Source organism: Theropithecus gelada, chromosome 1, assembly GCF_003255815.1.
Source record: "Theropithecus gelada isolate Dixy chromosome 1, Tgel_1.0, whole genome shotgun sequence".
Taxonomy (NCBI): Eukaryota; Metazoa; Chordata; class Mammalia; order Primates; family Cercopithecidae; genus Theropithecus; species Theropithecus gelada.
The window spans coordinates 190848759-190876027 of NC_037668.1; the positions used below are offsets into that span (position 1 = coordinate 190848759).

General features: G+C 45.0%; 1 protein-coding gene across 5 annotated transcripts in view; it reads left to right on the plus strand.

Annotated features, from left to right (window-relative positions):
- Positions 1–2720: 2720 nt before the first annotated feature.
- The window catches only part of KIAA0040 (KIAA0040 ortholog), a 34886-nt gene continuing 10337 nt past the window's right edge, over positions 2721–27269 (plus strand). The window contains exons 1-3 of one of the 5 annotated variants that reach the window (XM_025387881.1): positions 2721–3153; positions 3292–3376; positions 18327–18400. The gene's annotated coding sequence lies outside the window, so the exon portion shown is untranslated. Of the gene's footprint in view, positions 3154–3194; positions 3377–18326; positions 18401–19542; positions 19618–27269 lie in introns of those variants that run through there. The other 4 variants (XM_025387891.1, XM_025387861.1, XM_025387900.1 and 1 more) reach the window with 4 other exon arrangements.

Consider the following 27269-nt stretch of genomic DNA (forward strand, 5'->3'; position numbering starts at 1 on the left):
CCTGAACTCCCCACCACATGGAGTATCTCTCTGCTTCCTGCAGCTTTCTTTATGCCTCTGCCATTCACCCTTCTGGAATCCATTTATGTTGCCAGTTTGTATCAACTCTGGGAGATAATTCATTCCATACATTTATTACCTGCTGCATGAAGTAGTATTTCCGCTGACTTGTCCTGAACTTGCCCCACTTGTGGTTCCAAAGCACTGCTATATTTCAGGATCTGATGAACAAATCTGTGCTCATCGTATCCACACCATTTATAGTCTGATCATTTCCTCCTAACAGCCTTCTCCTTGTCAGCAGCCCTGTGACTTCTACTCAGTTCCTCAGAGCATCCAGGTTGCTCTTTGGGGACTTTATCCTTTTTAACCTTCTAGACCCTCTCACAGCGTTGCAGGCAAGAATACACCACAGCTATTGGTAAGAGTAAAATAATGTTCCCAATTTAAAATTTCCCACACCTGAAGAATGTGTCCAATTTTGTGCAGCACTGTCCTGGGTGCAACCACATTATAAAAGACATAGTTTCTAGACTCTGAGTTTGCTAACTCACAGGAAACTGTCTCCAGGCAGCACAGGTGGATCAGTACTGGCCAATACTGCAAGTTAACCTGTCTGAAATAGGGGATTGCCAAGAAAGAAATCCAAATGTAGTCAGTCTTAGCTTCAAAGCAGACTAAGTTCAATACTTAGCACTCCATTGATTTTCACAGTATCTGAGAGGGAGGCAACACCTGTTTTCTGCAACATACTGATGTGAAACCAGAGATCAGGAGGTGCTAAAGCTAGTGAGAAGTGGTCAAAAGGGGGTTCCAATTTCCAGTCTCAGTGCACAGATCTGCTTATTTTGGCTTCTTTTTAAAAAAAAAAAAAAAGTTAATATTTTATTCCACTCCATTTAGTGCCCACTAAGCTCTTGACCACCTTCAAATATCCTTACTGAAAACAAGAAAAATAATAAGGATTATGCAAAACATAATAGCCCTGTTGCTGCCTGGGGCTGTCCATGAGTTCATAGGAGTTGGGATTTTACTGCCAAGAGAATAAAATAGTAGGTGGGTGCTCCAACCTACTTTTTTATAAGAAATGCATCATTCATCCAGGGTGAAAACATCCTGGCCAGATGCCCACTTCTTTTCTTCTGCATAATTGCATCTTCCAGTAGTGTCAATACAGCAACAGACTTTGCAGCCTTGGCAGTCTAGTGTGAGTAAATCCATCATCCAGCCCACCTATAAGTCCCTGATTTCTCTGCCACAGAAGTTGCTGGTTTTCAGCACTAGACTTTTCTCCTTACGAATTGAGATAGCTAGAGATACCATCTTATGGATTGCCCCTGGTTTCCTTTCTACTATCAGACAACCATGTCCATGAAGCCCTGAGCTCAACTCGATTGCCCCTGTTTTTCTCATTTAGTTTCTTCCTCTTTTCTCTTAAAAGCAACCCTACATATCCATCACCCTGGCCAGAACCAATCTGTAATGTTGCTCTGGACTTCCAGGAAAGTATTTTCTATGGCCTCCCCCGCAATAGGCATCATTCAAGACCTGCACACTATCCCTGCTCATGTGGAATTCCTTCACAGAAGGCAAGTTCCTCCTCTACTAGGTGATATGGTGGTAAAAGGATGCATTGAAGGTGGGGGGTGGTTGGAAACACTTGGATTCAAACCTGGCTCTACCATTTATTAGCTATGTGACCTTGAGGAACTTCCTTAGCTTCCTCTCAACCACAATTTCCTCACCTATACAATGAGGATAATACTACATCTCATAAATGTGTTGTGAAAGGTTGAATAATACACTGTGTATCAAAGTGTCATTACAGATTTGAGCTTCTCCCAGCTTGCAAATCTACTCTTCCTCTGTAAAAAAAAAAAAAAAAAAAATTATTTTCCTCTTTTTCTAACCATTTTTGGCATTTCAGGCTGGATGGTGGGTTTTCTCTTTGGCCTTTCAACTCAGAACCACGTGGTTTCTACTGAATAAACAGAAAGGAATCTCTTGAATCTCAGTTGTGACAGCTAGTTGCGGTAGGCATTTTAATGCCCACTTACAGAAGCCAAAGGACCCCCATACTCAGGCGCAGTGGATTACGGGCAAGTCCCGGCTCAGCACCTGGCACCTGGTACCTGTGTACCCGGCAAATACAGTCGAGGGAACAGCATCTCAGGCCCTTGTCAGGGAGGACCTCCCAGGATGACACTGAGGAGGCCCCTGAGATGCTCCACAGCCAGGTCCTGGCATCCCCCTCTTTTCCCACCCACAGTATCCCTGGAGGCACTGAACAAGCCCTGAATCATTAGAGCTTTGTGTCTGCAGTCCCCTATTCAACCGGGCGCAGGTCTTTTCATTTCCTAGCATCCCACGTGCTCGGAACTAGAGCCAAGAGATCTGAATAAAAAGTAGACGGAGAGCAGCTGAGGATGAGAGGAAAGAACCCCTGAGAACTTTTTGAAGTCAGCTTTCCCTTCCATCGTTGCTTGTGACAGCTCCTGGAGCGCAGTTTTCATTAACGCCTCCAGGCGTTAAGACTCTTCAGAGACTCTTCTGAGATGACTCTTCTGAGATGTCACCTGCATCCCTTGGAGCAACCGGCGTTGGTTAGAGGGGACTGTCATGCTCATTTGTCCCGATAAGACATCGGAGCCTTCACCCAACCTGTCGCTTGGTATCCCTCTCCAACGCCTCCCACCCCTTCCAGGAAGGCCGCTCTATTCAGGCAGCTGTTTTCCCTGAAGCCGGGTTTGCCCTGAGTTCTATGTCCCGTTCCTGGAACACTGGTGCGTCTGTGAAAGACACTGGGGCTGGCTCCGCAGTGGCTGTGCCCTGAAGGAGGCGTGTTCCGGGGCTGAGGGGGCAAGGACACGTAATGGCGGGGGCGGGGAGTGGGGAGCCACTGGCGGGAAGACAGGGAGGGAGAGCGCGTCTGGGGCGTGTGCGCCCAAGGCCAGAGGCATCCGAGGTGGGCTGGCCCGGGGTGGAAAGCTGGGCCGAGCCCCTGGAGCGGGCGGAACGGCGAGCCAGATTCAGGAAGTTGTGCCTGTGACATCAGGGGCAGGACAAAGTTGGAGCGAAACCTCAACTATGCAAGGCGTCGGCCCGCAGGAGCGCAGGGAACACAGAGGGCGCTGTCCTGGGCGGCAGCGGCAGGTACGCGCGGGGGTGGGGCGGGGCGGGGCGGGGCGGGCTGCTCCCACGACCTCGGCTGACGCCGGGGCCCTACACGCCAGACCTGGCTGGGAGTGGGAGTGCAGAGGCAACCAAAAAGGAACCCACACCTCGCTCCAGGGCCTGGGGCGCTGTCAGACGGGGCAGCACCCAGGAGATTCCCTGGGCAACCACGCCTGCAGGAAGCCCTTCCGCGGACCGAAAGGTGAGTTTCAGGACTTTCTGTTATGTTTTTTAAAAATACATTTTTAAGCGCCTTCTGTTTGGAAGGGGACGCCCACTCAACTGCTGTCTTTAGAAGGATGAGACCTGCCCCAGAGATACAAGGAATTATTCCCAAGCAGCCTCTTGCGCCTTCACAACTTTAGTTCCGTGTGTTTCCCTCCTTCTTGAGGACTCTCAGGAGTCTTCCCCTCTGCGCCTGGGCTGAGTCCACATGAGCTCCTCGGAGGTCGGCGGTGGAGTTACCTTACTCCAGCTGCTGGTAGGAGCGCTTTGAAGGGGACACATGGATATTCTGTTTTTCACTGAGGAAGGCCAAGGCCTGAGACCCTCTGGAAAGCATCGCGGGCTTAGGTGTTTCTAAACCATTCTAGGTGAAGCCAGATTTTCTCTGGGGCTAAGGAACTAGCCAAAACGAAAATATGGCCTGGAGCCAGGGGCGGAGAGGAAACCTGTTTGCTATTCTGAGAGTTTCCGGGGAGCTTGCTGTGACACAGATTACTTTTTAACTTCTCTGACTCTCAATGGTCCCACTCCCAGACCCCGCATCCCACCCATGAAGGTAGAATGGGGGACATAATAGGACCTGTTTCCTTAACATTATGAAGAGCTTTACGGGGATTCTTCATATGATAATAGAGTTAAGTGAACTATAGATGATAGCTAGTGGGAAGACCAGTCCTGTCTAGCCGAAAGGGAAACTGAAGCACAGACAAGCACTCACCCTAATTTAACAGAGAACACTGGCAGCCAGCATGCCATGCTACGTAGTGGGATTGTGCCACCGATTGTGTTGTACGAGGAAGGGAAGGAAAAGACCACTGGAGCATCTTGGAAGCACCTCCCTTCTAAAGCAGTTGCATTTCATTTGCTCAGCTACAGCTCATAAGGACCTGAAGCGAATTTTAAGGTACCCTCATTCTGAAGTTCTGTTAGATAATGGGAGAACCTTGAGTTACAAAGAGCAGGACTTAAAAATATCATTGATGTAACCTGTTCCTAACCCTTTTGCAAATGGTTTGCAAGTTCTATCTAAAGACTTCTGCAAGGGTCTTACCAGCCTTTAAGCTGGATGAGTTGCATCAACCACTTAGTGTAATGTGCCTGCCCTTCACCCAGTGCTGGGTTGTAGAGGCAGCTGTACAGGAAAATCTGACCAAGTCTTTCCTTTTGTCTGAAATTCTGCCTCTGTGTCCCCACCCCAGATACAATTTTAGGAAAGAGATATATTGTAAAACAAATGTTTCTTTGGCCTCCATACATTGTCAATATTTAGCCTGTGAAATGAGTATGACTTCTATCCTCTTCCCTAAGACTAAACCCAAGAGAATAATAAACACTCAGCAAGCTAAGTTATTGATTTCACCAAAGAGGAAGGTACATCCATTCCATACATTCATTCAACATTTACCAAACCTACTGTGTGCTGGCCAGTATACCAGGTCCTTGGAGTCCAAAGATAATGAGATGATTTCTGCTTTTGAGGAGCTTCTGTCTAGTAAGTGAGACAGATACAGAAATAAACTACAGTTCAGGATAATATACATTATAATAGCAGTAGCCACAGGGCACTGACTAATCCAGGGGAGAGGACAGGAGATTCTTCCCCAGAATTATCTGTGAAGTCCACACCACAGAAGTGATGGATGAGCAGGTCCTGAAAATGACTAGGAGTTCCCAGGGAAAAGGTGTTTTGAACAAAGGAAAGAGGGTATGCAAAGTCAATGGCAGGTAGGGAACAGCGTGTAATAGGAATTACACTGCCAGACTGAGAAGGGTGAACTCCCTCCTATGGGAAGCAATTTTAGTTTTTAAGCAGAGGAAGGATCCAGTCAGATTTGTGTTTGGAGAAAGAATTATTGGCCAGATGAGGGCTGGCTTAGAGAGATGGGAAGCAGAGATAATTAAGACCTCAGCTAAGACAACAGCAGTGGGAACTGAGGAAAAGGAATGGATTTTAGGAAGTAGAATCAAAAGTACCTGGTGACCAAGTGAATGTGGTAAAGGAGGAATGAGTTGAACAGAGAGTGATTATAAGGTGTTGAGTGGGATAGGCAGGAGAAGGTACCTTGTGGAGCCATTAATAAAAATCATGTAAGGTAGAGAAGGAGTGGACTTGGGAAGCAGATTGTGGAGAAGGCAGTGGTGAACATTTAGACATATTAAAGTTGAATATGCCCAGGAAATGTCCAGATGGAGATATACAGGTCTGGAACGTAGGTGGAGGTGGAAGGCAGCTAAAGAGGCCTGTGGTAGCACCACATTGGTGCTGAAGAGTCTTGTATTTGTCAGTAGTGGCCTATAGATATTATTTTCATATCATATGGTGACTTCCAGATTACTTTCTCCAAACGCTCAAGGCTTTCTCAGGATACCTTGGAAGATAATTCCTAAAATGAAGGAGAGAATTCTGGGTTCATGGCACAGAGACAGTAAAGATGCATTTAATTATCACTCCCCCATGTGAAAAATTAATAGTTAGTTCAGTTGTAAGATCTGTGAAGACCTTTCCAGAACTCACATTCCAAGTCTTTAGTTACCTACCCCTGTGTGGGAGAGTCCTGACTTCATAAAAACCAGAAGGATGACCTGCTTTGACTAATTTCAGACCGTTACAGAGTAGTTCTTTAGGTCTGGCTGCCAATGCTCAGCTTACTATCTTGTGTGACCTGCATGGAAGAAAAAACCTTGAGCTTGGAGCTAGACATTCATGGGTTCAGTTCCTGGCTTAACCACTTATTAGCTGACCTTGAACAAGTTCTTGAATCTCTCAACTTCATTTCCCTTATATTTAAAATGAGGATAATTATTACTCACCAGGGCAATGGTTAGAATCAGAATCAAATTGAAAAAGAAAGTGCATTTAATGTTCTGCATAAATTATAAGACTCTATAAAAATGTGAGGAGTTTTATTATTATTTCTAATCTTGCCTCTTGAAACTACCAAAATTAGATGGACTGTGTAGGTATAGGCTCTGGGCAGCATCTTCATCTCAAAATTGCAGTTTTCTTATTGTATGACATATTTTAAGGCAGCAATTATAAGTCTCCTTCCGTCATATCAATGACATGCATCTACTCTGGCCTCTTTTGTCCTCCTTATCGAAAGTGGTCAGAGCCCAAAGAAGTCAATGCTCCGCTGTTGCTTATGCTGATTGTGTATTGCATGAGGACTCCTGGGAGTCTATGAAGCTGAAAGCACCAGTATTCCACCTGCTCGGCCTTAGACCCACCCCACTTGCAGTTGAGTCCACATGGAGGGGATGCTTTTTTCTAATTCTCACCAAGGTGCTGGTTTAACCCATTTAATCCAATGGCCCTGAATCTGAGCATCAGTTAATGGTTTGGATATATTTGTGATTTTTCCCTGTCCCGACCAGGGAAGCCTGACTTATTCCAACCCCGTGAAGTTGGAATGTTATGCCAACATCAAAAACCTTCAAGTAAACAGAGTTCTAGTAGAGGCTAAACTGTTGATGAAAAAAAGGAAGTAACCACAGATTCAGAGACTTCAAACGGAAAAACACTTCTGAGAGGAGCCAGCCCCACCCCTTCACTTCACAGATGTGCAAACTACAGTTCAGGGAGGGGAAGTGTGAGCCCAGTCACACAGCTGGTTAATGGAAGGACCAGAATCCAAGTTCTATCTGCCTCTGCCCAGGAATACCCAATACCATCCTGGGTCTCTATCCCCTTTTGTATCTCGCACACAAGGACACGGCTAGGCATTCAAATGCCTGCAGAAAGGTAAAATGAAAAGATTGTACCTGAAGTTCGAATCCTCCCCCAGTGGCCTCCGGGGCGAACTAGGAACAGACCCTCAAGGGATGCAGGTAGTTTTCCACTTTTAAGGCAACCTCTGAACCACCCTCGTCTCTTCTGTTTCCTCAGTTTCAATCCTTAAAGTTTTCTCAGAGTTCCCAAAGACCCCTCAAGAAGAGAAACAACACCGGGTGCCTTAATTAACTAAAATCCTTTTAGTGTTTCCTCAAACTTCTCTCTAGAATGAGCTAGAGACCAGTGGATGAGTCAGAATTATACATCCAATATCGATATGTCATTTACCATTCAGTGAGAAGGGTTCCAGGTGAATAATGGGCATTCAGGAGACTCGTCACAGGCACAGTAAGGGAGATAAAGACAGTGGCATGATAGACTTTTTCCCTCCCTGGACAGCAAAAGGAAAACCAAGTGCAAATTCCTTGAAAGACAATCCCCAGGGCCAGAGCCCAGGCCAGGTTTCTGGCTTTTCCCCCACATCAGTCCCAGCCATCTGAACAGAGCATCATCTGGGGACATGAGTGGACATTTAGTGGAGACCAGGAAAGGGCAGCTAAGTTCCCAAACGAACCTCACACAAACACAAGATTTCTTTCTCAGGGGCAACTCCCAACGGACATGGTGGCATCCAAACTCAATCCCCACCCCTGGGAAGAGACTTTCTCCCATGATTGTGAGCAAGCCTCTCCATGGAGTTTGTCACTAAGAAATAAAACAAAACCTAACCATTGCTGTAGTTCTTCGTCAAAACTGAAGAGATGATTGTATTTTGAAGCCACTGCAGACATGCCCTTGCTCTTGACTATAGCTTCCTCCCAATGGGATGTTTTTCAGTTACGTTTTATTCTCCTCAAATACAACCCTAATTTCAAGCTGGATCGTCTTCAGAAAAGCCCTGCAGCATTTTTTTTTTTTTTTTTTTAGTTTCCCAGGCAAGTTATAAAAAGAAAATTGGCAGAAGAGAGGAAAGTAATATACAAATAATAACAATAAGGATAGTTGCATGTGATAGTGTGTTTAGTCTTCAAATTGTCCTGACAGGGAAAAGAGCTGTGGGCCACAGGTTCAGAGGTGGTGTAGGGGCAGGGAAAGAGGGGCAGGGTCAGGGAAGGAGGCAGTGGGAACAGGGAAGTCCCATGAGCTTAGTATTATGGAAACAGAATAGTACAGTGGATATGCTGTGTATTAACCTGAATGACATGTGACAGTGGCCACCATAAATAAGAGAAAAGAATGCTGCACTCTGAGTTAAGAGCTTCTTGTTCCTCCCCAACCCAAGTAAGATACTGAGTGTGCATCCATCTGCTCATGGTTTCTAACCTGTGATTCCTCTGCAGCCCCATGGGCCACAGTGCCAGCTTTCAAAAGCCCCTCTGCATGTGATCATCATGTACCAAAACCCTGGCTGTAGCCTGCAAGCTCCAGTCAGCCACTCATGCACACTGGCCTGAAACCACCCAGGAACTAACGCTGGGGTCAAAGTGCCCTTCCCAGTGATTTGGAACCCAGAGTAAACAAATGTCCATCCACACTTTCTTGGCTCCCACAAATTTTCAGTGTGCATGCTAGGCTCTCAGTAACCACTTATTGAATGGTGGTGCTAAGAATTTAAGGCATACATTCCTGCCCACCCCCACCAGAAACATATGTAGTTTCTTCAACATTATGTTAGGGAGATGTGTCAATAACAAAAGAGAATAAGTTACTCTTAAGGCCAGTCCTGCAGACTTAGCTTATCTATGAAACCCCTTTCTTGTAAATGACTGATGGCTTCCACCCTCCCTTCTCTTTCCCCACCTTCCACTGCTGATCTGAAACTTCCCTCCTGCCCAAGGCCCACAATCTGCTGAGTAGCAGTTGCCAGCACAGCACAACAGTGGCCTAGATAAAAGCCTCGCAGCTCATTACATGGGTGACCCACACCATCCCATAATGAAACCTCCACTGGGAAAGGGGAACACACTTGCATACCACCCCACCAGGTGCAGCCTGCTCAGAGCTTTCCTAGTTTCCAAATTAGAAACTCAGATCTTGCCCTGCAAGATACTTGGACCAAAGCCTTCACGAGTACAGGAAGAAAGCAATGCATTACCGGGTGCCTTGCTGATTTCCAAAGACTGTGCTTTTCTTGGTTTTGCATAAGGACATCATTGACCCCTTTGAGGAAAGAGCTGGGTTTTGACTCTTTTCAGTGGGTGGATAGCACAACTTCCCAAAGCTGGCCATGGAAAGAACACCTCATTTCCAGACAGAAGCACTGCAGTCCTCCACACTGTCTGGAACAAGGGAGGAGACACAGTCACAAAGCATGTGTCACAGGGGAAGAAGGTCGGATGCTCCTGACTGACATTTTCCAGGAATAAGATTTTGGTGGTTTATAAAATATTATTCCTTCAAGGTAGCGCCTGAGGGTAAGGGGAAAAGTACTTAAACCACTGGGCATGTGGTCATTCAACACTTGGCATTGGAATTGATGAATAAATACACGCTAAAGAGATCACAGACAACATTTTATATTTCTCAAACAATTAATAAGGGAAACTCTGCCATTCTCTCCCATGTGACATCTATTAGTTTTCCAGAAATTTTATTTCCTCTTGCATTTTTTAAATTGAGGTGAAATTTATGTTACATAAAATTAACCATTTTAAAGTGAATAGCTTAGTGGCATTTAGTACATTCAGAATGTTGTGCAATTGCCCCTCCATCTAGTTTCAAAACATTTTCATCACCCCAAAATAAAACCCCATCCTCATTAAGAAATTTCTTCCTATTGCTCCCTTTTCCCAGCCCCAAGCAACCACCAGGCTGCATGCTACCTCTATGGAGTTGCTTATTCTAGATATTTAATATTAATAGAATCACATAATATGTGACCTTTTGCTACTGGCCTTTTCCACTTAACATGTTTTCAGGGTTGATGTATGTTGTAGCATGTATTGGTACTTCATTCCTTTTTATGGCTGAATCATATTCCATTGTGTGCATATACCATAATAGTTTATCTATTTATTCGTTGATCGACATCTGAGTTGTTTCCACCTCGTGGCTATTGTGAATAGTGTGCTGTGAACAAGGATTTGTTTGAATACCTGTTTTCAGTTCTTTTGGGCATAAACCTAGGAATGGAATTGGTGGATCATATGGTAATTCTTACCTTTACCTTTTTTGAGGAGTTGCGAAACTGCTTTCCTTTCCCCCACACTTTTATCAACATACTTATAAATTCATTTTCCTTTCTTGAAGATAATACACATATTAAGTGGCATACCTTTTCCTGTCTGGTCTCTTATTTGATGCATTTGACCTTATGCTTTAATAAAAGATATTAAATACTGCCTCTCATTGCCCTAGAGATTCGGGAGTATTTGGATGTTCGAGATAGAAAATATTTGGGGGTAAACTAAAGCCCCAGAAAATATTTGGGGGTAAACTAAAGCCCCTTCTTGGTATAACTGAGTAGGAAGCAACAGCTAGCAACAGCAATATTTATGGGGTACTCTATCTGTGCTGGGGATAACATTAAGTGCTTTACCTATTTTCCCTTATTTAACCCTCACGTCAACTCAACAAAATAGGTACTACTACAGGTTGAGTATTTCTTATCCAAAATGCTTGGGACTGGACATGTTTTGGATTTCAGATTTTTTTTTCAGATTTTAGAATATTTTTATTTTACTGGAATTACCAGTTCAGCACCCCTATTCAAAGTCCCAGTGTGCATTTCAGTGTCCTATCAGCACTCAAAAACTTTTAGATTTTGGAGCATTTGGGGTTTTGGATTTTCGGATTAGGGATATTCAACCTGTAACATCCCTATTTTATAGAAGAAGAAATTGAGGTCTCCACCAAAAGCTAAGTGCTCTTCCCCAGCTCCTACAAGGGAACTCTGCAGCTGCCACCACTGATGAATAAGAAGCCATTCTGTTTCTCAGGGCATTGCAGTCATTTTGGCAGACAGATAGGTCAAGAGGCAGTTATAACGCAGTGTTACAAAAGCTATGATAGGCATCATGACAGGGACACAGAGGTAGAGCACTTATGCTGGCCCTAAGCTGTAGAATTTTCAAAGGAGATGAAATCTAAGTCTCTTATTTTCTTGATAACCCCGTGGGATCATTGATAATGTTTGACCCTCCCCGGGTACCCTTTGACTTCATTATTCCATCATTGCATTGCCAGTGCACAGTGTCTGGCACACAGTTGCCACTTATTAAACATAGGTTCATAAACGTGTGCTTCCGTAAAAGGAACTCCCAGCCCTGTCACACTGTCATGGAACTCCTATGCCTGGGTCCTATATTTCAAAACTCACAGGCTTTCTCAAAACAGATGTGTCCTGCGATGGGGAAAGGAGATGAGAAAAGGCCTCCAATGGCTTTGGCTGTCCTCTATCTCTGAACAGACACTGTGTGCATGAGAATAAGACAAGGGAAGAGAGAGAAGAAGGGTAGGGAGCGGGGCAGGAGGCCTTCTGGTGGCACTGTGTGAGGTCAGCCCATGCCCAGGGTAGAGACCCTGTAATGTGACATGAGACCCCAGAGAAGAAATGAACTGGGAAACCTCTTCCCTAAACTCTAATTTCTCCTTTTCAATTCAAGGTTTATTATTACTCAAAGATTCATAGCATATGGCTATACATATATTTGCCAATTCATCTCAGCTGGCAGGTACAAGAAGCAGTAACTTCATGGGAAGGTCTAGACTCTGTCCAGTTGGTAATTCTCACTCCTCTCTCCCAGGCACTGTCAGGGTGTATCACTTTTGGTCAGTCATCTGCAACTCCTCTTTGCATAAAGAGAATTTTGAGGACTCCTAAGAGGCCTGGTAGCTTTGCTTTACATGGCAGAAGCTGCCCGGACATGACTCTGGCTGCTTCCATTTTTTCCCATACACAGTTCTCAATCTCTTCTGTGTGTACCTGACACTATACTAGAGGCTGTGGAGAATTTTTAAAAAAACAAAACAAAACGCAGGCACAGATTCCACCCTCAAGGACCTACCACCTACCACCTGCCACCCAGGAGCCTGCAAGCACCTTGCTACAAGCCCTGCCCCTCTCATTGAGAGCTGTGAGAAAAGCCCGTTCCTGGGATTAGTCTATCCTGGGATCTCTGCTCGCTAGTGCGGCCATCTCTTCACCCACTGCTCAGGCTGTGGCTGTGCCATTCTGGAATCCCTGAGTCCTGCTTCACCCTTGTTCCACTGGCTCCCCAGATGTCCGACCAACTTACCTGAACCATAAGCTGCTGCTGTGGGCTGCAACCCCAACTGTGAAAGCTCAGCCCATTGCAAGGTCTTCCTGCTCTGCCCAGGCCCGAGTCCTGGCCCCCTCACCCTGCTGGAGGCCTACCCTGCTATCCCACCCCATCACCTGACTCTGCAGGGGCCTACAAGAAGCTTGCATAGGTATGAGAGCTTGGGGTGCCAGAAGTGAATGTGGGCTTCCTGGCCCATGGAGATAGCATAGCCGTCACAGAGATACTCTTCACTCTGGTTCTTTCTCATCCCCCCCAGACCATAACCAGTCAGTCAGTTACTTAATCAAAAAGCGTGTATTGTACATCTAATATGTGCCAACACTGAACACCCTGGGGATACCCAAAGGAGAAAGCTCTGTAATAGCTTAATGTGGAGTGGGAAAGCAGACAGGAGCAGCCTCTGTACTATCAGTGAGCAAGCATTGTCAGGGAGGTGAGGTGGTAGAGAAGGAAAAAAATTTTCAACTATGATATCTCTGTGCTACACATGATTCCAGAAAATGGCCCCGGGGCTAACAAATCCTCCTTTTTCTCGCCTATTTAGAGGGTACTTTGTCTCAGTTTTATAGGCCTGAGCATTCCTCACTCGCTCTGAAATATTGAAACAGTAGTGTCTTTCCACGATGCACACAGGATTCATCCCTGTCGTCCCTTTTGCATACTCTAGCTCCTCAGCTTTGGGTCCCAGCAGAGGTCACAAGCTCAGATGCCTACAGGGTGCCTGACAGGTAAAGCCAACATGTACTGAAGATGTGCTCTGTGCCAGGCACTGTTTCACCCACGTCACACAGAGTATTTAACTCCTCTGGTTCCCACAACAATCCTACGAGAGAGGGTCTATTCTTATCCCCCTTTTATAGTTGAGGAAACTAAGGCACAGAGAGGGAAAGGGACTTTCCATGTTCAGAAGCCAGTGTGTGGTGGGACCAGGCTTTGACCCAGGCTAGTCCATCTGAGAGGGTCACACAAGCTGGGTGAGAGCATAGACTGAGAGCTGCAGATCAAACACAACCCGCTCTCTGGTGGCAGCTGCCTCCTGGGCTTCTGTTGTACAACCTCTGACCATGGGCCGATCTAGGCTTGACTCTTAGGGCAAAATGTCATTTGGTTTCCACAAACTTTGTGCTAAATGTTGGCAGGCTGAGTGTGGGGGAGGAGGCAGGGAAAGAGGGATCCCTTTGAATGTGAGCCAAGTGGAACTGGCTTTGGTTACCCAGGGCCTTGTGACACCCGATTTGAAGTCAGAATTATCGTCAAATGTAAGGATATGCTGTATAAAGAGATAAAATGTAGTTGGGGTAAGGGTGAGGGACAGGGAGGAGGCAAAAAACTCACTATACACTCAAGTTTCCTTAACACAGTAATCTGCCTTCACAGTGAAATGTGAAAACAATTTGAAATTGTAGCCCTGAATGTCCTTTAGCCCAGTATGTCATCAGTCACTCCTGTTCTCGGCCCTAACCCCGGACACTCAAGTCATAACATGTTATGAGGTATGGAGGGAGAGAACATCAGGAGCAGCCTCCTCCTAGGGCCAGAACCTTGAAGAATCCCCTTCAGGTGCTGGGCTGGTCCCTGGAATGCCATGGCAATTAAAGCAGTGGCTGCGAGAAGACCCTGGGAGAGGGGGTCAGGTGGAGCGAGCTGTTTTAGCGTTGCGGCCATAACATCGGGAGGTTAGAGGCCTCTAGAGCTGAGTTGGAACATAGGCCACTTTGACTGGATTCTTTCCCTGAGCCAGTTCAGTTTCTTGAGCAGCCTGGAATCACCTTTCTTTCCCATCTATGCACCTTGTAGATGCCAACTCAAATCACACCCTCATCGAAGTCTGCCCTGGATTCCTCATTGGAATTAACGGCTCCCTCCTTGCTGCTTCCATAAGCATTTGTTTGAATTTCCCTTGGGACACTGAACCAGTCATGCCTTATGGTACTTTGCCTGTGCTTGCCCAGTTCCCCAACAAAAAAAATAAATTCCTTGACTTTATTCCCCAAGTCTCTATCAGAAGAAGAAAAGTTCAATTCTGATTTCCTTACCCAGATAGCTAGCAAGTTTTCTACTTCTCACTAGGCAGCATTATCTGGGAAAGCCTTAGAAGAGAGGGAAGTTCTTCATGCACATAGTAGATGCTCAACAAATGTGAGTTGAATTGAATAATTTGCTGCTGTACAGCAGAGAATGGAAATGGACGTTCTTGGCTTCCTCGGCCACATTGGTGTCAACAACCCAGAATCAGTGAAGGAAGAAAAAGCCAGCAAAGGAAATTCCTCCCTCCAGGAAAAAGCAGGGAGGTCTTTTTACAGTAATAACAGTGAGGTAGTGAGCCCCCCTACGTACACACATACTCTACTCAGTTGACTTTGCAACCAGAAATTACCAAATGAAATCATACCAATTGAAGAACACACAGAGGCCAAGCGCAGCGTCTCACGCCTGTACTCCCAGCACTTTGGGAGGCTGAAGCAGGAGGTTAACTTGAGGCCAGGAGTTCAAGACCAGCCTGGGCAACATAGGAAGACCCTGTCTCTACCAAAATAATAATAATAATAATAATAAATTAGCCAGGTGTGGCGGTGCACGCCTGCAGTCCCAGCTACTTGGGAGGCTGAGGCAGGAGGATTGCCTGAGCCCAGGAATTCAAGGTTACAGTGATCGTGCCACTGCACACTAGCCTGGGTAACAGAGTGAGACCCTGTATCTTTTTAAAAAGTAAAAAATTAAGAACACCAAGAAGTCAGAAACACAGCCAGTCAGGGCTTTCTAACAACATGGGGGTAGTCTCACTTCCAAGTGATGTAATCTTGATATTCAACATGGCACCCCATGAAAACAAAGCTTGATGTCCATTTGAGACCAATGTTCCTTGGAAGTTGAGCCTTAGCTGCTCTCATCTGTTTCTTAGTCCTGACAGCCTCACTGGAGATTAAAAAGTAGCCAGTCTCCGAAAGAGATCTGAGACTCAGGAGCACCCAAGAATACCTGGTATTTGAGCATACTGCCCAGGATGAAAGAGCTCTCCAAACCCAAAATATTGACATTTCAACTGGCAGACTTTATTTTCCTGGGTATCTCCTTCTAACTGACCAACATGATCTGTATGAACCTAGAAACTAGTGTGGCACAGCAGAAGGAAAACTGGCTATTTAGAGGTAGAGGAATTGGCACATGATCTTTTCTTAGGTATGAGACCTTAGACGAGTCATTTAATTTCAGTGAACCTCAGAGCTTCTTCATCTATAAACATGTTCATTTGTTAATTCAGCACATATTTCCCAAGGGCAAAATATGTCCCAGATGCAGAGGATGCCATGATGGGAATAGATTCCATCTAGAAAGGAAGAACAATGATTAAACAATTATCCTACCACAGATTATGGGTGGTAGCGACAATATAGATATGGCGAAGGGCACAGAGCAGGGGCTCTGACCTGTAATGAGGTCAAGGAAGGTTTCCTCAGGGAAGCAATGTTGAATAGAGGCCAGGAGATGGGGTACAGGGCAGTGGATGGGGGTGGGGTGAGAGACAGCTACGGTTGCATAAGGATCCAAAGCTGGAGGGGAACCCCATATCTCACAGAGTTTGAGAAATGGGAGGCTTTGTAAAATGTGAAGGGGATTGGTTGCCACTGCTTGCTGCCCTCATTGCATTTTAGGAGTTACTTTAGTGCAGAAAGCATCTCATGGGGAAGTGGAAAACTAGAGCCCTGTGTGCCATTGGCCACTAACCAGCTTTACAATTTTGAACAAATTTGGAACAAACTTTTACTGTGAAAAGATTATTCATCTGTGAAATAGGGCAAGAGATCCCTCCCCTCTACAAATTACAGTAGATTGAAGGAAGCAATGTTTTCAGGAGCCTTCAAAAAACTAAACTAAGTTATCAGTGTAGGATATTGATCGGACTTTCACCAATCATAAATAAACCCAAGCCCAGCTGGGTGCCAGTTTGAAGGAGGGAGAACTGATTGCATCCTGTTTTTATCCCTCGCCCCCTATTCCCAAGGGATCAAAAGATAAATAGCCATTTCCTTCTGATTGGTTTGGTGATATTTCATTTCGGTTTATAATTAGATTTTTGTCTAAGGGAGAACGGATGCTATTAATAAAAGTTTTTTTTAATTGTGGTATCTGTGATTACTCTGCCTGACTGGTTAGGGCAGATTGCCAGTGAGCCCATGGCTGGGAGCTTAATCCTGCATAATCCCGAGCTCTGGTAGGGTGTACTTTCCATCACAAGCAAGGTCAGGTAAGAGAATGTGGCCACTGAAACAGTGAGGCTATTAGGTCTCCTCTGCTCACAACTTTCAGGGCCTCCTTGAGGCTGTTGCACCAGCCCCATGTTAGGCTTTCAAAGCCCCCTGTGATCTCACCAAGCTTGCCTGTGCCACCTCAGTTCTCACTCTTCCTTAGAAGGCTTCTTCGCTGCCATCCCCATCTCGAACTCTGTACCTGTTGGCCTCTGTACCTCTGTTCTGGCTTTTCCAACCTATGTAGCTCACCCCAACTCACCCTTTTCCCCACCAGAATGTCCAGCCCTCCATGTAATCACACAGCCCAGGAGCTGGCACAGCCTCTCTCTCCTCCATGATGTCCCCCGCCCCCTGTCCCCCGCTCTGATAAAACCTAAGCCAGCATTGATCTCTCTCCTTTCTAACAGTATCTGCATTTTGTCACTTTCTGGTATTTAGTTTAGTATTTAGTTACTATTATTTTTGAAACTCAACTTTGCAGGACATTTTCAGTTTACAAAGAACTCTCATATATATTATCATTTGACTTTCACAACCACACTGAATAGTGAGGGCAATTGATGTTATCATCATTGTCTTCCCATCTTAGAAACCAGGAGCCTGAGGCTCATGAAGCTCTATGACTTGCCCTACCACTTGGCTAGGCAGAGCAGGACTTCAGTGCTCTAAGGTTCATGAAGAAACTCTTTTAGGATAAGAACCAGTTGGTACAGTTCTTTTTCCCCCTCCAGCACTATGTCAGTTAACTAGTAAATACTTAACTAATACTTCTTGACCGCGAAATCCACATGCAACTACAGGAAAAATCATTCAAATGGCATATTTTATTGATGCAAACAGTTGTTATTAGTGCTATTAGCCTCTTCATGTATAAAGAACAATATGCTTGCAGCATTATTTTTATTATAGGGACTCAGTAAACAACCTAAGGGAGACTCACACACATTTTATACAAAGCTCTCCCCAGCCTCAGAGGCCAAGCAAAAGGCAGCCACAAATGTAGGTACCATTCCCTCTGCTCACACTGAAGGTGCTGCCCCCTGCCTCCTGGCAATGGATGGAATGTGCTTGTCAGAACTTGCTCAGCAGAGTGGACATGCTGGCTAGCCCTTGGAAATCTGGGGTCATTTGTACACATGGAGGACACAAGTTACCCAGCAGCGGCCTCAGCTCCACTACACAAGTAGGTGAAGGGGCTGGCCTGGTTGTGGAGAGGATTTAGGAGTGGTCTCCATCCAGCCATTCTGGGTTGGAGGCAGGAAGACCTCCCAACATTGGACCAAATTTCCCAAGAATTTCAGGCCACTTTGACTATCTGGCGGAATTGAGGAGTGACTTTTTTTTTTTTTTTGCCATACCCCTGCAACTGCTGGGAATAATACCAATTATGACTCTAAATATTTGTACAGTTCCTAACCGCCCAGACACACATTACATGCACTCTGTGCTTTTACCTAAGGACCCTGTGAGCAGGTACTCACTTCCACTTGTTGGTTTAATTTAGAAAGTGTATACATGTGATCAGACATTCAGAATGGTACCAAAGGAATGAGAGAAAAAGCCAGTCTCCCTTCCAGCACTGCCCCCAATTTCCCTCCAAAGGGGCAGTACATGCTATCATTTTCTTGTGTATTCTTCTAGATTTTTCCCCATTTTGGAGATGAAGAAACTGAGACTCAAAGCAGCTGAGTGACCTTCCCAAGGACACACACTGAGTGAGTCATAACTGCTTCTCATTCCTCAATCCATTAGCTTCCTGTGCACTCAAAGTACCCTTGAGCCAAGAATTTGGCTCCTAGGGCAAGTTACGAGAATGTGAATAAGTAAAATCAGATAAAAGTCAAAGCCAGAACAGGGGGCCTAGGCCCCACAGATTCTCCACTGAGAAGCATAACTGCCTACCCCTATGAGGCACTACAAGGACGTCCACTTTCTTCTCTGGCTGCTCTAGGCCAACTGCCATCCCTAGGGCATCTTCTGCCTTCTAACTGTCATGTGTAGAGTCTAACATTCAGAATATCTTGCTCTATCAAAGCACTCCCACCTAACATGTTACTTCTTCAAGACCCTGATACTTTGAGGGTTGGTCTGATAAAACATATGTCTGGGCTGCTAAGGGGAGATAAAGCCTAAAGTCTGGTGGGCAGCCTGCAGATAGCTCAGCCCTGAGGCCACACCATGGAGAGCTCAGAGACAAGGGCTGAGTTCCCTGGCCTCTCTGACCATCCCCACCAGCTCCCAGTGGCCTTAAGTACTTTCCAGAGGTTCTCCCACAAAGCCTTGAGGTCACCAGGCATGGATGGAGCAGAGGTGGTGGACGGGAAGGAATGAGGGGATGAGGCTGAGGGAACCCTGTGTCGAGGGGGGTTCCCCCTGCAATATGGGACACCCCCCTGCAATCCCCAGCTTAAGCAGTTTCTTCCATACATACTCCCAATTCAAGAATTCGCAATACCTGCCATCTCCTTTGGGAACGGCATTTCAAGGATGGAGTGGAAAACGTTTGGGCATGCTGAGGGCATCAGGGAAGAGGTGACGGCTGTTCTTAGGGATAACAATATCTGCACGCAGGCAACTAAAGCTGCACGTGATGAGACTAAGCATATGTCATCTGTATCAAAGAAAGAAGGTGCTGAAGCAAAAAAAAAAAAAAAAAAAGGCATGCTACTTAACCTGACACTGGATGGGTATTCAATAAGTATTTTAGCTCACTCATATATGTTCTCTGCATTCATCAACCATTACTTATCAAAACCATAAAAAAAGAACACCCCCTGCAACATTAGGAATGCAGATTTAAGCCCATGCAGAGAGGAAATAAAGATTTATCCTCAGACACATGAACTCCTCTGCACAGCCCACCCTCTGAGGCAGAAGCTGCAACCCAAAGCCTGGCAAATCTGAAATCCACCACACTGAACATTCCACAGAGGTGAGTTATTTGTAATGAGAATATTTATGCTCACTCCCTCTATGATTTGATCTTTGCATTTTAAGACTTAATATTGCAGTAAGGTAGCTTTTGGCTTTTAATTGCCCAGAAATTTTGTTAACATTAAACGAAGGGACAAAATGGAAAGGAAAATAGAACTATATCTGTATCGCTTTTGAGTTGCATAACTGTATATTTTTGCCACTCCGTTAGTTTTCAGCTACTCCAGCCTGTAAATGTCTCCCCCACCACCACTAACGAAAAGAAATATGTCAGTCATCCTGTTATTGCCACAAAGTTTGCAGAACTCTTAAGTTCCCATCTCTAGTAGTAAAGAGAATTATGCAACTTTTAATTACCACCTGTGTGGCAGGGAGACCCTGAATGACACAAATGTTTGGTTGTTCTGATGCTTTTTCAAAAAACACCTTTTCCTTCCAAGAGGATATGACGTTTGAACACTTAAGCATCAGTTATTGGAGTCGGCCAGAAGCAGAGGTTTCCCTTTATTTGTGGGACAGAAAAGGCAACGCCCCGCTAAACCACTCCTAACTCACAGATGACCTCAGAGCCTTGGCTCTGGCTCTCCAAAAACAAAACTTCACCTAGACACTTTACCACACCCACAAACATTGGCTCCAAAATCCTTTACCAAACTATTTTGAAAAATGAAAATGAGAACTGTATAACCAAGATAGTTCACTGTAACCATGGCTACAGGTTTCATTAGCACTAATACCAGGATGTGGTCAGATCATGTGTGTGTGTATATATGTATATAATATATACATACAGATGACGAACAGAAGTGTGAGTGGTATTAGAGTTCCCCTATGAATTCTCCATATTGGAAATGTAGCTTCTAATAACTACAGACTGGGGGGAAGAGAGGGGATAGGAGGGTGGAGGACTGCATCAGTAAGAGAAGCTCAGTTTTCTACTTTGAGCTTTAATTCAGCCTTTTAATATAATCCCCTAAAATACCACTACCTTGCATTGAGATTGCAATTTTCCCTGCTCAGTGTTCTTCCACATGTTTTGTCTGTTCTTCACAATAATCTTGAGAGATATCCAGGTTGAGTGATAACCTCATTTCTCAGATGAGGAAAGGGCTCAGAAAGCTTAACTGATTTTGCCCAAGGTCAAAGGCCTGGAGGACAACTGAACTGGGACTAGGAGAGGGTCCTCTGACTCCTCGCTTAATTGCACCCTTGGGCCAGCTGTTTGTATTGTGCCCAGGGGCGTTTTGATATGCATTAATTCCTCTTGCACATATCCCTCACCCTTATCATTTGTCTGATTAACCACAGATCAGGATCAGTCCATCAAACTGGAGGTTAAATCTGCTATGTGAGGCTTGCCTTTTGTCCTCATTTATATTTTTTAAGCCCCCTGCATGGCTCTTCTCTACATAGATGACAGCACAGAGAACATGTACCATAGTGCCTACTCCTGAGTGAGTTAAATCCAGGGGAGATGAGCTTAAAATGCTTCCAGGGACCAGGTGGGTGAACAGGACTGGGTGAAGCAGGCAGGATGGGGACTGGGGTGTGGGGTCGGGGAATGGAGAGAACACAGGCCCTTTTAAAGCTCCAGCAGATTGTGGCCCTGTGGGAGATTAGTGTGGCCAAATCTTAGGACCACATTGAGTCCTAAAGATTGAGAATTTGATATGAAACCGAAGGAAGCAGAAAAATAATACAAAGTAAAAGTGCCTGGGGGTTGGATATAGCTCCCAGACTGCCAATGAGTGCTACGCCTATTTAGTGGAGTTTCATGCCTTGGGGCCCCAGCATATATGGGGTGATATATATTATGTGGGATGTTGTATTGCACTTCTATTCAACATGTTTGGTCCTATTAAAACATGAGCTCCTTGAGGTCACGGAAGGCATCGTAATCAAGAGTGCACCCACAGGGTGTGACGCACGTGGCAGGCTTTTACATGCTGATGGATGAATAGTTGGATGAACACCCCATCATCTTGGAAGATCCAGAAATTAAAGTCCTCAGCATTCTGAGAATGGTGGTTACAGCAGGATCTTTGGACTCAGAGAGGACTAGAGTCAGACCTCTTTCTGTGCTTGAGTAGCTCCATGTCTTTGGGCGAATTGCTTAATCTCTCACAGCCTCAGTTTCCTCATCTGTAGAATGGGCATAGGAAAAGCCTACCTCTTGAGTTGTTGAATGGAGACCATGTCTGTAAACCCTTGATTCCACACACAGAGTTGCACACTTAGTAAGAACTCAGCAAATGGTGGCTTTTTGATTCAACAGATCATTCCCCGTTTGTGTGAAAGGTGATAAGACTTTTGCCAACCCTCTGTTTTGAGATTTTTGGCCTCCTGAAGTATTTAAGTCAAAAGAGGACTGTCAAAAGAAAACAAATGAGCATTCTAGCTGAAATGAAGAGGAGAAAATTGATAGTGATGGACAACACAAGGCTCCCTGAGAAGTGCGATCCTGGCGGTCAGGAGGGCTGGGAGAGGGAGAAGCAACTGGGAGTGAATGGAAATAAAGTTAGCAGGAAAGCAGGGGAGAGGCAAAGGTGGCTGCCCTGATTGACTAGGGGCTGATTAACTCATTCTCTACGCCAATTCAGTGAAAAGCTGATCAAACTCTAATTAGAGCAAAATAATTCACAAATGGATGTTTTCACCTTTCACACAATGTGAATAGTATAATAATAAATATAGTGTTTTACAGTTGTCAAGGCAATTTTAAGGCACCCACTGTGTGAAATATACTTACACAACATGCTTCACACACATTATCTCATTTACTCTGCTCAGCAATGCATTCATTCAGTCATCCATTCAGCAAGTACTTACTGCCAGTCCACTTTCTACCAGGCCCTGTGCCAGATACTGAGAGTAAAATGATGTAACACAGTGAATAAAACACCTAGCCCTCTGAGAAAGATGGTAATATCCTTGTTTACAGAAGAATAAATGGAAAAAACACTTAAGTGAATGTTCCCCAGACCCACACCATGTTAGTGGTGGAGACAGGTTTTTTTTTTTGGTTTGTTTTTTATTTTAGAGACAAAGTCTCACTCTGTCACCCGGGCTGGAGTGCAGTGGTGCAATCACTGTAACCTCAAACTCCCGGGCTCAAGTGATCCTCCTGCCTCAGCCTCCTGAGTAACTGGAACTATTGGCATGTGCTACCACACTTGGCTAATTTTTTTAATTTTTATTTTTGTAGAGATAGGTTCTTGCTGTGTTGCCCAGGCTGGCAAAATTCTTGACTACAAGTTATCTGGCATATGAGAAGAAAAATTAGGAAATTTCCTTGATCTTGAGGAGGTAAATATGAGGAAGTTGACTTGCTAACAGACTGGAGAAACTGTATTCACTCACATTTAGTACAGCTGGAATTTTCAGGGAATCAGACATAATTTCACATGATTAATCCTAAGGGTAACATGAGGAGAACTAACTATTCTTAGAGTGTATAGTCTGGACCCTTTGGAGAAAGATAATTAGGGATGAAAAGAGAGAAAAGGAAGGAAAGAGGAAAGGGAAAAGAGTAAAGAAGTATAAAGGAACTGGAGATTCCAGACCTTCCATAATAGAAAATCAAAGAAAGTCCACATGAAGCCTTTTTAAAATTCTTTTCATCATTCTTAAATCATTCTCTAATTATTTCCCTGGTATCATCGTTGAGACAAGAGAGGATGTCTTTTACCTCCCCCATATTTCCTAGCATGTCTTAATTAATACTTGACTGACTGAAAGATTGACTCATTTGAACCCAAAGTGAAATGGAGCTTTTTAATTTTCTTTTCTGCTGAACCTGAAATAGAGCATATAGTAATTAGGAAAGAATCCCTTGTTATCAGAAAGTCCCAGCTACAATGGGCTCTTTGTAACTGAGCAAAAGGAAGGTAGATGATTATTTAGGAGCTGATAAAACACTCACCCCCACTTTCTACTGCTCTCAGTGATAGATTTTCTTGATCATTATTTCTCCCTCCAGTGAGTTTTCGTGGCTGGAAGATCTGGCTGGACAGCACAATCTGCGGGTGGGTAATTATCATCAAAGTCCAGCCACAGTGTGACTGATGGTCACTTTTCTATGCCCTTTGGTGCTTCTACTCTTTCTCCCCAGTGACCTGGTTTGCCTGACAGATGATTATTCAAGACCTCATTTTTTTAGAACCCTTGAATTAACTTCACTTATTCATTAATTCATTCATTCATTCAGCTACATGCCAGACTCTGGGCATCCAAACAGAACAGGACAGGCAGGGCCCTGCTCTCATGGAGCTTATATTCTAATGGAGGAAGACAGGCAGTAAACGTGGAAACCAGTGTGACAGCAGCATTGTAAGTGACTGAGAAATTTCAAAGTGAGGAGTATCACCAAGGCAGTAGGGCAGGATGGTGAGATAGGGGTTGGCTGGGGGTTGGGCGACATTAGATTACCATACTCCATTAGAAAAGGCCTCCTGATGAGGTAACGCAGGAGGAAATTTGTATGAAAATGTATTTGAGCTGACACAATTGTTGTGAAGCAATCACGCCAAGATCTGAGGAAAACCATACCAGGCGAAGGGACAAATAGGGTCCTGAGCGAGCTGACAGTCCAGGAGTAGGTGCGTCTAGCCCACGATGAATGGGAGAGAAGAGAATACCAGATGAGGTCCAGAGGAGCCAGGGGCCAGATGATGGCAGGGCCTGGGGATATGAGAAAGAGTTTAGATGTCATCCTTCTAGTGACAGGAAGCCAGGAGGCGTGAGCAGGGCCTGGGGGCGATATGATCTGGCTCTAGTGGGGAGAACAGGCCGCAGGGAGGGAGGAGCAAAACCAGAGAGATTGGTTAGAAGCTGCTGCAGTAACCCAGGTGAGAGGTAGCAATGGCTTCACCATGGAAATGGTGGGAAGTGAATGGAGTCAGGACACAAAGAGAGAGCAGGTAGGACCAGCTGATGAGGTAGGGGTGGGGAGGCAAAGCTGAGGAGAGAAGCTTAGTCTAAGTGTTGAAGGAATTCATTTATTTGTCCCATGTTGATTAGCACCTATGATGTGATAAACAGCTAGGGTGGTGGGGGTGGTGGAGGAAGGCGAGGCTGCGGTAATAGGAGAGTCAGATCATCAGCGAGTCCTCCTTGCTAAGGAGGTGTGATTATCATACAAGTGGTAGCAGCCAAGCGAGGGGTGCGCAGGGAGTGCACGTTACATCCAGATTTTAGAAAGACGAATTGAAAGAAGGAAAAACTAGAGGTCATTTGAAGACCTGGACAAATAAGGTAACAATGGGGACAAAGCGGAAGGCACCTTTCTGTGCCTTTCCATACCCACAGGGCCCAAGTCCCCCTCGCTCTAAGCCCTGCTTTACTTACGATGCTCACCATGGTTCAGCCGCACTGGCTGCCCTCTCTCACGGATGTGCCTGCTCTTTCCCACTTCAGAGCTCTCACCCTTAATGTTCCTGCTACCCAAGGTCCTGCCCTTAGCGCTGTGCACACTTGGTCCTCAGCACCCCGAGATCTCAGTTCAGAGTCACCTCTGCAGAGGCCACTCCAATTATTTCCTTTATTGCACTAACATGTATACTTTCTACCTGGAGAAGAGACATAACAAGAAGTGCACAAACAAAATGTCTATCTTATGCATGACTATACCCACGGTACCAGGACAAGAACTGACACATCCTAGAAGCTCATTAAATACATTGGGGGAAGGAAAGAAGGGAAAGTAGGAAAAGACGAAAGGGCAGTTTGGTGTGGGGGTAAGGAAGGAGGCTTCTGTGTCCTACTCCACACAATCTTGGGAGAGCCCTGCAGAGAGGGGAAGGAACTATATCTAAACCCTTATAATTCAGCTCCTGAGTGATGCTTATCCATATTTCCATTCTGAAATGGTCGCCTGAAAGAGAATGATGAATGAACTAATTTAGTCTACCACAGGAAAACTAGAGAAAAGAGAAAATGCCTTGTAAAGGAGACCTACATAATCAAAGTCATGACTCCAGAACCATCTCACATTTGAAAAAGACAAATAAAACCATCATTAGCTAAGGAGTCAAGGGATGTTTACTTTGGCCAGCCTATTTGTTTGGGATCAAACAATCAGGACTAACTTTTATTGCCAGGCAAGGCTCTGAGGCACTCTACTTCTACTGACTCATTTCATTCTCACAACATCCTATTATTGTCAATGCCATTCTACAAATGAGAAAACAGAGCCCCAGAGAGAGGTTAACCTGCCTGATGTGATACAGCTAGTGAGTAGGAGAGCCAGAATTTGGACCCAGGATATCTGGTCCCCGAACCACTGCTCAAAAGCACTAAGGTAAACCCCTCTTGGGCCAAAGTTGCCCTATAGAAGAGTTGTTGAACACATTGCACATTTGTTATAAGCAAATCATTCTAGGGATTATATATGCAATGGTAATTAATAATCATTAGCAACTAGCTTTTTTGTCACTTGTATTAGGCAGGATAGGCTAACTGCTATAACAGAAAATCCCCAAATCTCAGTGGCTTCACCCAACAAAAGTTTATTCTAACCCATTTCATTTTTCACTGTGGTCAGCAGGGGTGCTCTGCTCCACGCAGTCATTCAGGAACACCTCCCGTCTCTGCCATCCCCAGGGCTCTTGGAGTCCTCCCCTGGATGCTCTGCATCTGGCCAGCCAATGAGCAAGCAGAGAGAGAACAGGGAGGTCCCATGAGAAGATTTCGGGAGCCACGTTTCCTTGGCTGGAACTCAGTCACATGGCCCCACAGAGACGTAAGGGGCTGAGAAGTATGGTCACACTTGTGCTCAGAAAGAGAATATAGTGGGCATCTTGCAAAGCACTGTGTCAATGCTTATTTTTGAGGATGTTTGTAGAAGAGACCTGGCAGAAAGGTAACCTGGGCCTCAGAAGACATTGGTTCTGGCCCTGGCTGTACTAGCCACTAGCTGAGTAATCTCCCGCAAGATGCCGTCTCTTTGGTCCCAGATTTCCCATCAGTAAAGTAAGATAATCAACCAGATGGCCCATTTCAGGAGTCTTCTAATCCAGAATGTTTACACGATAAAGCATCATTTTATTAAATAACCATGGTGCCTTAATCATTTTTCTATTGATGCTCTATTTGTGCTTTTGTTCAAAATTGCAACCATAATTGTAACATCAATTCTGAGGGAAAATTCTATCTATTTTCCTTTAATACTCAATATCTAGTTACGCATCATATATACTCTGGGGGGAAAAAAGAGCTTCCGACTTTGTGTTAGGACTAGTTATTTGAAGCAATTCATTAAATTGGGGTAAATGTAGATACCTGTTTCAGAATGCCTAGAGCTGGGTCTAAGTAGTAAATGTAATATTCTGCAAGCAGATCATTTACTGTGATCAGACCATATTTGTAAAAACAGTACTTACATCTATTTGAGGGCACCTGAGCATGCCAGGTTAGCAAGGTGAGAACCATCAAGCAAATATATATCCAGAACAGCCGAGTTAATAACTACTGACTGAGGTTCCACTTCGTGCCCTCACTGCCAGAGATCCTTGGTTTCTGAAGTGTGTGATATTATCGTAACCACAGGGATTTTGCAAGGCAGTATGGTTTGAGGGCTGGGGCAAGGTTTCGACAGGCAGGGTGGAGAGGCCTGGGGTTGAATAAGATGTTTTAAACTCCCAGGAAAGATGG